At 33.3% G+C, this 11127-nt stretch overlaps 1 protein-coding gene across 1 annotated transcript in view; it reads left to right on the top strand.

The window, feature by feature from the left end:
• Nucleotides 1-6: 6 nt before the first annotated feature.
• Nucleotides 7-11127, top strand: part of cv-d (vitellogenin-like lipoprotein) — an 89107-nt gene continuing 77986 nt past the window's right edge. The window contains exons 1-3 of the mRNA XM_081731983.1: nt 7-88; nt 6601-6765; nt 10462-10607. The gene's annotated coding sequence lies outside the window, so the exon portion shown is untranslated. The remainder of the gene's footprint in view (nt 89-6600; nt 6766-10461; nt 10608-11127) is intronic.

Below are 11127 nucleotides of genomic sequence, written 5' to 3'. Positions count from 1 at the left end.
GTCGCAGAATATCAAACGTGCAATTGCTAGTATTTTTCAATTGACAATTAAAGATGCTAATCAAATTCAAGCATATCACACTCAAGAAGTAAGTAAAAATGTTTCAGAAGTATACATAGATATATATAATGCAGTATAAATATAAATTTCGTTATAAATGTGGACATCAACACTATTCACTAATTGTATGTTTAATAATTTTATTACTAATTGTCATAATTATTCGTACTTAGTTATTAACATATTTCAATATTTGAGTTGCCCATTTCCAAACGGCATCTTGCCTAAGAAAATTCGATTTTAAGATATTAGCACCATTGAATCAATGGTATTTATAACTTTCATATGATATATCCTTTATACTTCATTAAAAAAATCCGATAAATTGTGTAAATTACGTTCAATTGTGGAAAATGTTGTCATACTGTTACAAACTGGTTCTTGTCCACGTCCAACAAACCAAAATGGCGGAGGAAAAATTTTAAATTTACAGAAACAAACGGCTTCTTGTCCTTTAGACATCTTTACTGTGTAAATAAAGTCAATTTCAAAGCTAATGTCGTCCAGAAGTCACAGCTGAATTCAGATAAGTTAAAAATATATTGTTTTTTCATAACACAGTAGGTTCTAAGGATAATATGTTTATTCATAAGTCGTTCTATTGCAGACACCACAACAATAATTTCTTTTATAGCTATCACTTTTATTCTGTTTCTATTATAATAAACAAATAATTACATTACATAATTATATCACTTTTGTTTCCGAAACTCCTTTCTCCATGACAAAATGGCTTCGTACAGTTCCAAAAGGTATCTTGTCCTTCAAACAGTTCCAAAACAACTCTTGTCCAAATTGCTTTTTAATATTTCCTTCAAACCATTGCATAGAGTTTGTGCAAATTTTAAGCAAACATTTATTTGCCCCTGATCAATAATTCTATAAAGAATAGCATATATTAATGAAAATTCGACGCTCCAAAAGGATTTTTTTTTCAATTTCTGGAAAATTTGGTTTGGTGGACAAGATGCTGTTTGGAAATGAACGAGTCATTTGTATGACAACTCATTTGAATCCTATAATGTATCGGAGCACAGTAGCAAAACATATCTTACAGTAACACTCTTGTATTGGACAAAATAAACTTGAAGGTAATATGGTCCCCTTTGAATCAAAGTTACACTGAAAGGAGTCGAAAGAATGCAGTACAAATTCGTCTGATATATGAATTCTAAAAGGTGCCAGAAACTTGCACATAAAAAAGATAAATATTTTAGTAGGATTTGGTTTTATAAATTGAAGTAAAAGATGAAATACTGCAGATCATACATTTCCTTATAAAACTCCTAATAGTGTGTTCAACAGTGCTGAGTTTATGCACGATTGGTTTTGATGTTTACCTGTGAGATTATCTCTCTATTTCTAAAAGGTAGTAACTTAAAATCAGTTAAACCACTGAATAAATATAACAATCTCATAAAGGACTGCCACAAAGTTCATTTTGAAATTTTCTTTACGGAATACACAAGAGGAAAAGTATTATCGATGGAATAATCGCATAATGATTAAAAAAAATGCAGTTTATTTCTCAGATGGTTCACATCATTTTCTACTTATGTATTACGTTAAAACGCTATCTATATATAATTATGCTCTCTGTTGTCTTGTCGCTTTTAGTTCAGTTTCATACTCTGTGTTTCTGATGTGCACTCTACTTAATCATTTACTAACAAAGCAACTGTTCTTCTCACGGTTAGAGTAAGAATGTAAAGCAAAATATTTGAATGTTATAGAAATTACCTTCTTTTTCCCCTTAGAAGAGGTAATTTCGGAACTCTCCAATGCATGCTGTCTTGTTTTTAAGTTTATGTATCAAATTTCACATCTCCAACTTAACCGAATCCTCATATTTGGCATTTTCTGAATAAAGAATGCGAATTTTTAGTATTGTAGAAATTCCCCTCCTTTAAAAATGGAATTTTTGAACAAAAAATCACTGAACGAACCAACGTTTATTTTAAAATAATAACTGTGTGAGAGTTTCGCCAACTAACTGAACAAAGTGGCTTCATCAGACACTGTCTCAGAAATCGCGAACTAACTGAACATATTGGATTCATCAGACACTGTCTCAGAAATCGCGAACTAACTGAACATATTGGATTCATCAGACCCTGTCTCAGAAATCGTGAACTAACTGAACAAATTGGCTTCATTAGACCCTGTCTCAGAAATCACCAACTAACTGAACATATTGGATTCATCAGACCCTGTCTCAGAAATCGTGAACTAACTGAACAAATTGGCTTCATCAGACCCTGTCTCAGAAATCGCCAACTAACTGAACAAATTGGCTTCATCAAACCCTGTCTCAGAAATCGCCAACTAACTGAACATATTGGCTTCATCAAACCCTGTCTCAGAAATCGTGAACTAACTGAACAAATTGGCTTCATCAGACACCGTCTCAGAAATCGCCGACTAACTGAACATATTGGCTTCATCAGACCCTGACTCAGAAATCGCCGACTAACTGAACATATTGGCTTCATCAAACACTGTCTCAGAAATCGCCAACTAACTGAACAAATTGGCTTCATCAGACACTGTCTCAGAAATCGCCAACTAACTGAACATATTGGTTTCATCAGACACTGTCTCAGAAATCGCCAACTAACTGAACAAGTTGGCTTCATCAGATACTGTCCCTGCTGTCTTCACATCATTTGACAGTGTCTGATGAAGCTAATATATTCAGTTAGTTGGCGGAACTCTCACACAGTTATTATTAAATAATAATCGTTGCTTTGTTCAATGATTTTGTTTTTCCAGTTTAAGTTATTTAAGATAGCAAATCTAATATGAATCACTTAGTTATGGAATTTTTGAAAACGCTGAAACCGTATTTCTTTATTTTTAATTAAAAAGTTTAACTACCAAATTTCACATCTCCAACTCAAGCAAATCCTTACACGGAGCATTTTATGGTTGAAGGAGGGAAGTTTAACTTTTATAAAAATTTATCTCCTTTACCCCTCATCCGCAAAATTTAGAAAACCCTGCGACATATGTTTATAATGATAATTTTGCATACGGAATTTTATCTCCCAAGCTTCAGTGATTCCTAAGATACTCTATTACTTTAAAAAATCTACTCCCTTTAACACCTTAGAACATACTCATATTCTAAAGAGTTCTTTCTTAACCCTTGTCTTTTATGACAAAAAGAGTTTTGTGTTAAGTTTCTAGTTTCTAAGTATAATATTATAACCTTAGCGCCTATGATTGAGTCATTTTTCTTTTTAATATAATAGTAGAGATTAATTGAATCAGTAGTTTTGAAAAGACCATGAGTCAGAAAAGTAAAGGTGTGACAAAATCGAACAAAAAAATGTTTAATTTTTGAAAATCTTGATGGACATGAAATGGTCGACCTTTGTTTGAAAAAGTAGAGTTTTCTTGTCAGTGTACGAAATGAACAACTTGTTTAGAGCAATTAGTAGCAACAAAAAATGTATTTAATGCAAACTCGCCATTTTCTGACTCATGAACTTTTCAAAACCACTGATTAAATAGATTAATTGTTAAAGTTTAATGAAGACATTATATACTAGCATAGAGTATAGATATAAATTAGATGAATATTACAGAAACTGTCGAATTTTTAAGAGCAGAATTTTTGCAAACACTGAAACACGTGTTCAGTTCGTCTTTAATTTAAAGAATTAGCGCATCTGCGTGTCCACCATATTTTGATTGGTCCTGTTGTTAGATATTAGTAGGAAAAGGCTCACATTACTTTCTTCCAATCATCAGCGGTATACTTTCGTGTCTCGTCACTACCTTTTCCGTGCTACCGCGATGACCACGATGATCTCGAACTTCGAATTTGCAACCCGACTGCAGATGTTGAGATTAAACAGCTTGCATTGAACAATGATTGTAGAAAAAATGGTCCCAACTACTAATTGAGTTCTGCAGTCAGTTGTACTGCATTAGTTTCACAGATCTTTGTAACAACCCTCTTCAATGATTGGCGATCCCTCTGATTTAGTATTGCTCCCGTCCAGTATTAATCTTACCTGATAATGTCTTGCCACAATTTCTGCTGTCCCTGTACTATGCCATATTCTATTCTCATATTAAATCAGAATTGGCTTCTGGAAGTCTTCGCCAAAACTCCAGAATATATTCAAACAGCAAATATGTATCATAAGAATCATTACAAAATCACCGAAAGGCACCAGCTGTCAGAACTATTTGAATCATTGAATATAATGACAGTTCCTTCTTTGTACATATTTGAACTTCTCAAAACTAGTAGGGATCATTTGAATAATGTTAAAAGAGATGCTAATGCTCATAACTATCTTACGCATATCACCATGTATCATATCAGTATACAGAAAATCACATATCTATATGAGTGTAAACTTATATAATAACTACCTGTGTATGTAAAAATACTCATAAAAAGAGTTTCTTTATCAACTCAGTGCTCAAACTGCTATTAAAAACACATTTTATACAGTAGATTAATATCTTAGCAGCAAATTGTGAAACTTAAAAAGAAATAAATCCCTATATATCACTCGTTAAATATATATATATATATATATATATATATATATATATATATATATATATATATATATATATATATATATATATATATATATATATTTGGTCTAGGAATTAATTCGTGCGGGTGGACAAGAGATGGCGCAACGAACGGAGCGTCCCACAGTTCCGTGTATCCACACATGTGTTGCAAACCCCTGTCATCGCGTATCGTTCGTAGTATAGGGCAGTGGATTAAAGCGTCAACAACACACACCAGTTTGTAGTTAAGTGAACATGGCGCAATTTGTGCCTGATAAAGTGTTTTTGCGGGGTGTCCTGCTGCATTACTTTAACATGCAGAAAAGTGCGACTGAAAGTCATCGTATTTTGGTGGAAGTGTATGGTGACCATGCTCTAGCTGAGCGAACGTGTCAGAAGTGGTTTGCACGGTTTAGAAGTGGTGATTTCGGCTTGGCAGACCAAGAGCGAGCTGGACAGCCAAAAAAATTTCAAGACGAAGAATTGACAGCATTGCTCGAGCAGGATTCGTGTCAAACGCAGGAACAACTTGCAGCAGCATTAGGCGTTGATCAAACAACAGTCTCCAAACGCTTGAAAGCCATGGGGATGATTCAAAAGATGTCACATTGGGTTCCACATGAATTGAAAGACAGAGACGTTGAAAGACGAAAAACCATTTGCGAATTGCTGCTTCAACGACAGAGCAGAAAGGGGTTTCTGCATCGAATTATTACGGGTGATGAGAAGTGGATCCATTACGAGAACCCTAAACGAAAAAAGGCCTGGGTGAAACCAGGTGAACCAGGTCCATCACAACCAAAACGAGATATTCACTGTGCAAAGGTTATGCTGTCCATATGGTGGGATATGAAAGGTGTGGTGTACTATGAGCTGCTGCAACCGGGTGAAACTATGAATGGAGAACGTTATCGACGACAATTAATGCGTTTGAAGCAAGCTCTGGCCAGAACACGACCAGAATGGGAGAACAGACATGATAAACTTATTGTTCAACATGATAACGCTCGCCCACATGTCGCAAAACCGGTCAAAACCTATTTAGAAAATGTCGGATGGGAAGTTTTACCTCACCCGCCGTATTCACCAGACGTTGCTCCTTCGGACTACTACTTGTTCGATTGCATGAACAACGATTTGATTGGACAGCGGTTTACTTCTTCAGAAGATATCGAAACGTGGGTCTCTGACTGGATCGCTTCCAAGGATGAGGAATTCTTTCGCCACGGAATCCGTACATTGCCTGACAGATGGGCGATAGTGGTGGCTAGCGATGGACAATATTTTTGTTAAGGTATTTATGTATTTTGTGTTTGTACTACAGCTTCAATGTGTGCGTACCAACCGCACGAATTAATTCCTAGACCAAATATATATATATATATATATATATATATATATATATATATATATATATATATATATATATATATATATAGTTATATAGATTGTAGAATTGGTTTAGCCTTTGTACAAACGTATATGTAATATGATACACAGAATGATTAATAAATCTAATCTAATCTTGGGCAATATTGCTCTCGAAGCATCTAACACATTGACAGTCTTGGATGCACTTATTGCAACTAACCTTTTATCCACAAATTGTCCTCTTTGAAAAACTGGAGAAGTCTCTCATTTTGCAGTAGCAATGTCTGGTGTATTGCACACAGGAATTTTCCGTACTACTCAGTATCATTTAACAAAGCACTAACACAAGACAGTCGCAGTCCACGAATGTTCAATGCTAAAAGCTTTGAACAATAAGCATTCGTAATTATCTGGAGCATAGGACTGAGAGATCTTCTGATATTATTAAAGCCCACAAAAGAAAAATAAAAGAGTAAAAAAGCGTCAACTTATTCTGCTACATTGGAATAAACAGCAGTTGATATTTTAAAAATTTAGTTCCTATGTGTTTATTTCGTATTTCATGTATTTAAGATTTTTGAGACTCAATATATATATATTTCTTTTTACTTCTTTCTTATCTTACAGAACAGTCTTTACGGGACATGCAGGGTTGCATACAATGTCATTCCTCATTCAGATTACATAGAAGTAACTAAAACTAACCACGATGAAGATTGTGCTAAATTTCCTTTCAGAAAGTTCACCAACACATTCCCATTGAAGTGTCCAAACACGCCATTCCAGCATCAAGTAAGTACTAGTATTCAAATGAGATTATAAATTGTTATGAAAATAGGAAGTTATTGAGACAATGTACAGGTTTGTAAACTGAAAGTATACGCAAGAAAATTTGGCTTATAAGTTATCCATAAGGCTACAAGAAGACTCGTTATATATATGTCATTACTATGTTCATTACTATATTCTATGTATGATCTTTACCAAAAGTGCATGCTTATTCCAACATATAGTGTTATGAATGATTTAAAAATAGCATTGGCCACGAAAGGGAGACAGTAAAAAAACCTTCAAACCAATCAGGAAGCAGCAAGAACACTTGGCCAATTAAGACTCTATGGAACGAGGACAGTCTCATAATATGGTAGTGCCTAAACGAAACTAACAACGTTGTATCAGGTAGCTCACTGCGGAAAAAGTGTATCATTAAGCCACCGCGGCCCGCAATCAGTTCATTAATATAACTCTATATATAGTGATATATTTAGGTAAGTTTATAATTCAAGGAATAATCAAGGAATAAGGAATAATATAATACTACGAGCCCTCAACACAGCTGGATTTCCTTCAATACGGGAACCTTCTGGTTGCTGTCGTTCGGATGGAAAGCGACCGGATGGGATGACACTGGTTCCATGGATGAGAGGAAAATGTTTATTGTGGGACTTCACATGCGCTGATACATACGCTCATTCAAGTCTTCCTCTGTCAGTAATGAACGCTGGAGCTGTTGCTAATCGCAGAGAAGCTGAAAAGCAAAGAAAATACAACAACCTTCTCGAAAAGTTTGTTTTCACTCCAATCGCTATTGAAACCAGTGGTGCTTGGGGTGCAAGAAGTCTTGAATTTATTAGGGAGGTAGGAAGACGCATTTCTTGTGTTTCCGGCGAAGTTCGCTCCACACCTTATCTTATACAGCGCATATCCATTTCTATCCAACGTGGTAAAGTCTCGTCGGTCCTTGGCACTTTACCACCTAGCAAGGAACTGGACGAGGTGTTTCTACTCTGAGAAGAATTGTTTTATATATAATAGTTCCTGGACAATAGTTTTTCTTTTGATTAAAATTGTATATCAATAATATTTTAATATTATGAACAATTAAATAAATATAATAATTATAAAATTTAGTTTTATATCAAAATATGTAGAAGTTGTATTTTAATATGTTCACAAATTCGTAAATAAAACATTAACTAACATCAAATCGCACTGGAATTTTTAGGAACCATATTAACTTAGTGACTATACCAAATCTACCAATAAATCACATAGCATATCTACGTTCTAAATGTTCAACATACAACAATCTAAAACATTTGCAAATTTTTCGAAGTCAAAGTCGACGAAAACTGCCAGTTAAAATCTACTAAAAAAAATAAGCATGTTTCACTCGAGTAGAGGAAGGATTATTATTATTATTAATATCCTTTTACCAGACCCTATTATTATTATTATTATTATTATTATTATTATTATTATTATTATTATTATTATTATTATTATTATTATTATTATTATTATTATTATTATTATTATTATTATTATTATTATTATAAGGCTACCATTCAAAGTATTAGTTGAAACTTGTCGAAAAGAATGGAAAAGCAGGGCCGCGGTAACTCAGTGGTAGAGTTCTCACTTCTGGTGCATGGGGTCCCTAGTTCTATCGCAGTTCGCGCCAAGTGGACCTTGTGGTGGACAAACACCGTGTGCATGGGTTTTCTCGGGATTTTCCCATGCCATCCCACTTTCTTCATTCCACCATTTCATTCATTTCTCATCATCATCGTCTCCTTTAGCCTAGCCGGCATAATCGTGGGACACAAAACAAGGATTTCAATTCAAGAATGAGAAATTATGTGTTCTTTTTCTTTCAACAGACTTGTTTTTTAACTACAATATTCTATCATGTGATTTTAATACCTTCGATCCTGGAAATGAACTTAAAACTCAGTAAAGATACGGTTACACTCTACAGGTCTACTAATTAAATCTACGTCTCTTCTAATTAATTATCTATGTCATTTACATCTTATAATATATGTTGTATTTAATTGTTGTTATTTATTTACGAACCTTATGTTTTCATTGTAACAAAAGAATAGGTTTATTTTTTTTCATTGTTGTATTATTGTTTGGCAACAGCTTTTGTCATTTAATGATTCGACAGAGATAAGGATGAAATTTAAAATCAGTTTTGGTAGAAATAAACTGCACAGTATGTTATCTGGTTTGAAGTCTATAGTATGAATAGTTAATGGGAAGGATGGTATAAATTACTGAGTTTTTCAAGAAAGCAGGCTCACCAAACTTGATCAAAATAATGCAGTATATTCTTGCTATACCAGTCAGTAATCCACACGTTAAAAAAGTGTTTAGTGTAATGAAATTTTGTGATCAGATGATAAAAACAGAATGTCAACGGAATATGTGATGCCCGAACTTTATGTTCATACGAACTTGAAAATAATGTAAGTTCTTCCACAAAACGATTCTGAAAAATAGGACGTTTCTTCAACAGGAAGGAGATCGAAAAAATATGAAAAATAAGGTAGGAGTTAATTGTTTTGTATTATTCTCGTTTAGCTCACGTTGGGTTTAGTACTAGTGATAGTTATAGTAATACCGATTGTAATTTAGAAGTAATTGTTAGAAGATTGTTAGAAATAACAGTGGTAATATTATATAAAAACTAAATTTTCAGTTTTAATTCATTAACACAGATGTTGCTGCTTTCCAGGTTTCTCTTCAGTTCAATCTAGCAATCTTGAGTAAAGGAAAATAAATAAAACGTTATTTTATATCTGTTTGTAAGTGTTCTGTTACATACAAAATGAAATACACTGTTTTCGTTCCCACAAGTATGTCTTGTCAACAGAAGAATGAGAAATGTAACTGGATGATAATGAAAGAATAGGCAATATAACAAAGTGAGAGAAAATGGGAAGAACCTTCCCCCCCCCCCCAAAAAAAAAAGAAGAGAAAATGAACACAATGTTCCGACCACAAGTTTACATGGGCTGGTACCAAACCAGAAACGCCTTGCACTAGAGATGACCGATCTACCACTGAACGATGTCGTCATGAAGAATGTGTTATAGCTTAATTTTAAAATAACCTTATGATATACTGCTGAAACTTTATTTCTAAATAAGTAAAAATGAAAAAAAATACTGTATTAATTCTAGGCTATCACGTATTTTTTAAAGTATTATAGTGTTTATTGACAAATACATTAGTTTTTTTTTTAAAAAAAGGATTAAATATTGTATGTAATATAATATTTATAGAATTAATGATGAATATATGTATTACTATAATTGCTTCATTTACCTGTTATTTTTTCTTTCTTTCTATTCTTGTGTTTATACTTTTACTGTGTAGTATGTAGCAGATCCAAGTTAACTTTAACTAATATGTATTGTGAAGAGAGCAATAGTTCTGTAAAAAGTAATAATGATAAACAAATAAGTAAGTAATAATATAATTAAACAGTAATTACTAACCGACACCAGGAGCAGATGCCATCATACAAAACTATTGCTCTCTGCCATTTTGCCATACCAAGGTAGATGGCCATCTTTTAAAACAAGATTGTACATTCATGTAACATAAGACAAAACAAAATTTATACATATTGTATCAAAACTACACTTTTACTTTTTAAAAAAAGTGTTCTACATATGTCAAAACTTTATTTTACAGAAATTTGCATCATCGTACCAAAGGCGACAATACGAACTTTCTAGGAGCGAAGGCTCAAGTCAAACTATAAAGAAAGTTACTGCTTCAGGTGCCATTCATCTTCAATTGTTTGGATCGCAAGGAGAAACACAATTCATTCATACAAAGTATGTATCCATAATTTGTATTCTTTTGGCATAAAATTCCGATAGCAGTGAAACATTGTTGGCAATCGTATTTTTTTTTCCCGTGGCAAATGTAAATTACCAAAAAAATTATGGTTTATTTTACCAGGTCATATTTAACGCATGGTTCTGGAACATTTTAGGAGTGTAAAGTTCCTTTACTAAGATAAAAATGGACAGGAAGATAAGAAATCTAAATCTAAAATATTTCCTAGAAATGAAATTTGAATCCTAATTAAAATTTATATGTCATATAGTATGCTAATATGCTCAGGAACTTCAACGGTTATTTCATTTATTTTAAACTCTGATTCCTGAAAATTTCTTGCATTACTAAATTTTCGGCTCCCTGCTGTCGGAGCCTTGTTCACAGAGGATAAAAAAGGACTCACTGATATAAAATATCGAGTACTTCCGGTTGAAGTAGAAAGTTGAAATTTGACATGATTGTAAGTTTTCGAGACTAACCTACAGGAAAACGGCCAAAAGTAAATTTTAAATT

This window comes from Thermobia domestica, chromosome 1 (assembly GCF_964235325.1).
Source record: "Thermobia domestica chromosome 1, izTheDome1.hap1.1, whole genome shotgun sequence".
Classification (NCBI taxonomy): domain Eukaryota; kingdom Metazoa; phylum Arthropoda; class Insecta; order Zygentoma; family Lepismatidae; genus Thermobia; species Thermobia domestica.
The sequence above is the reverse complement of the archived record's forward strand: the minus strand, read 5'-3'. Positions and strand labels throughout refer to the sequence as shown.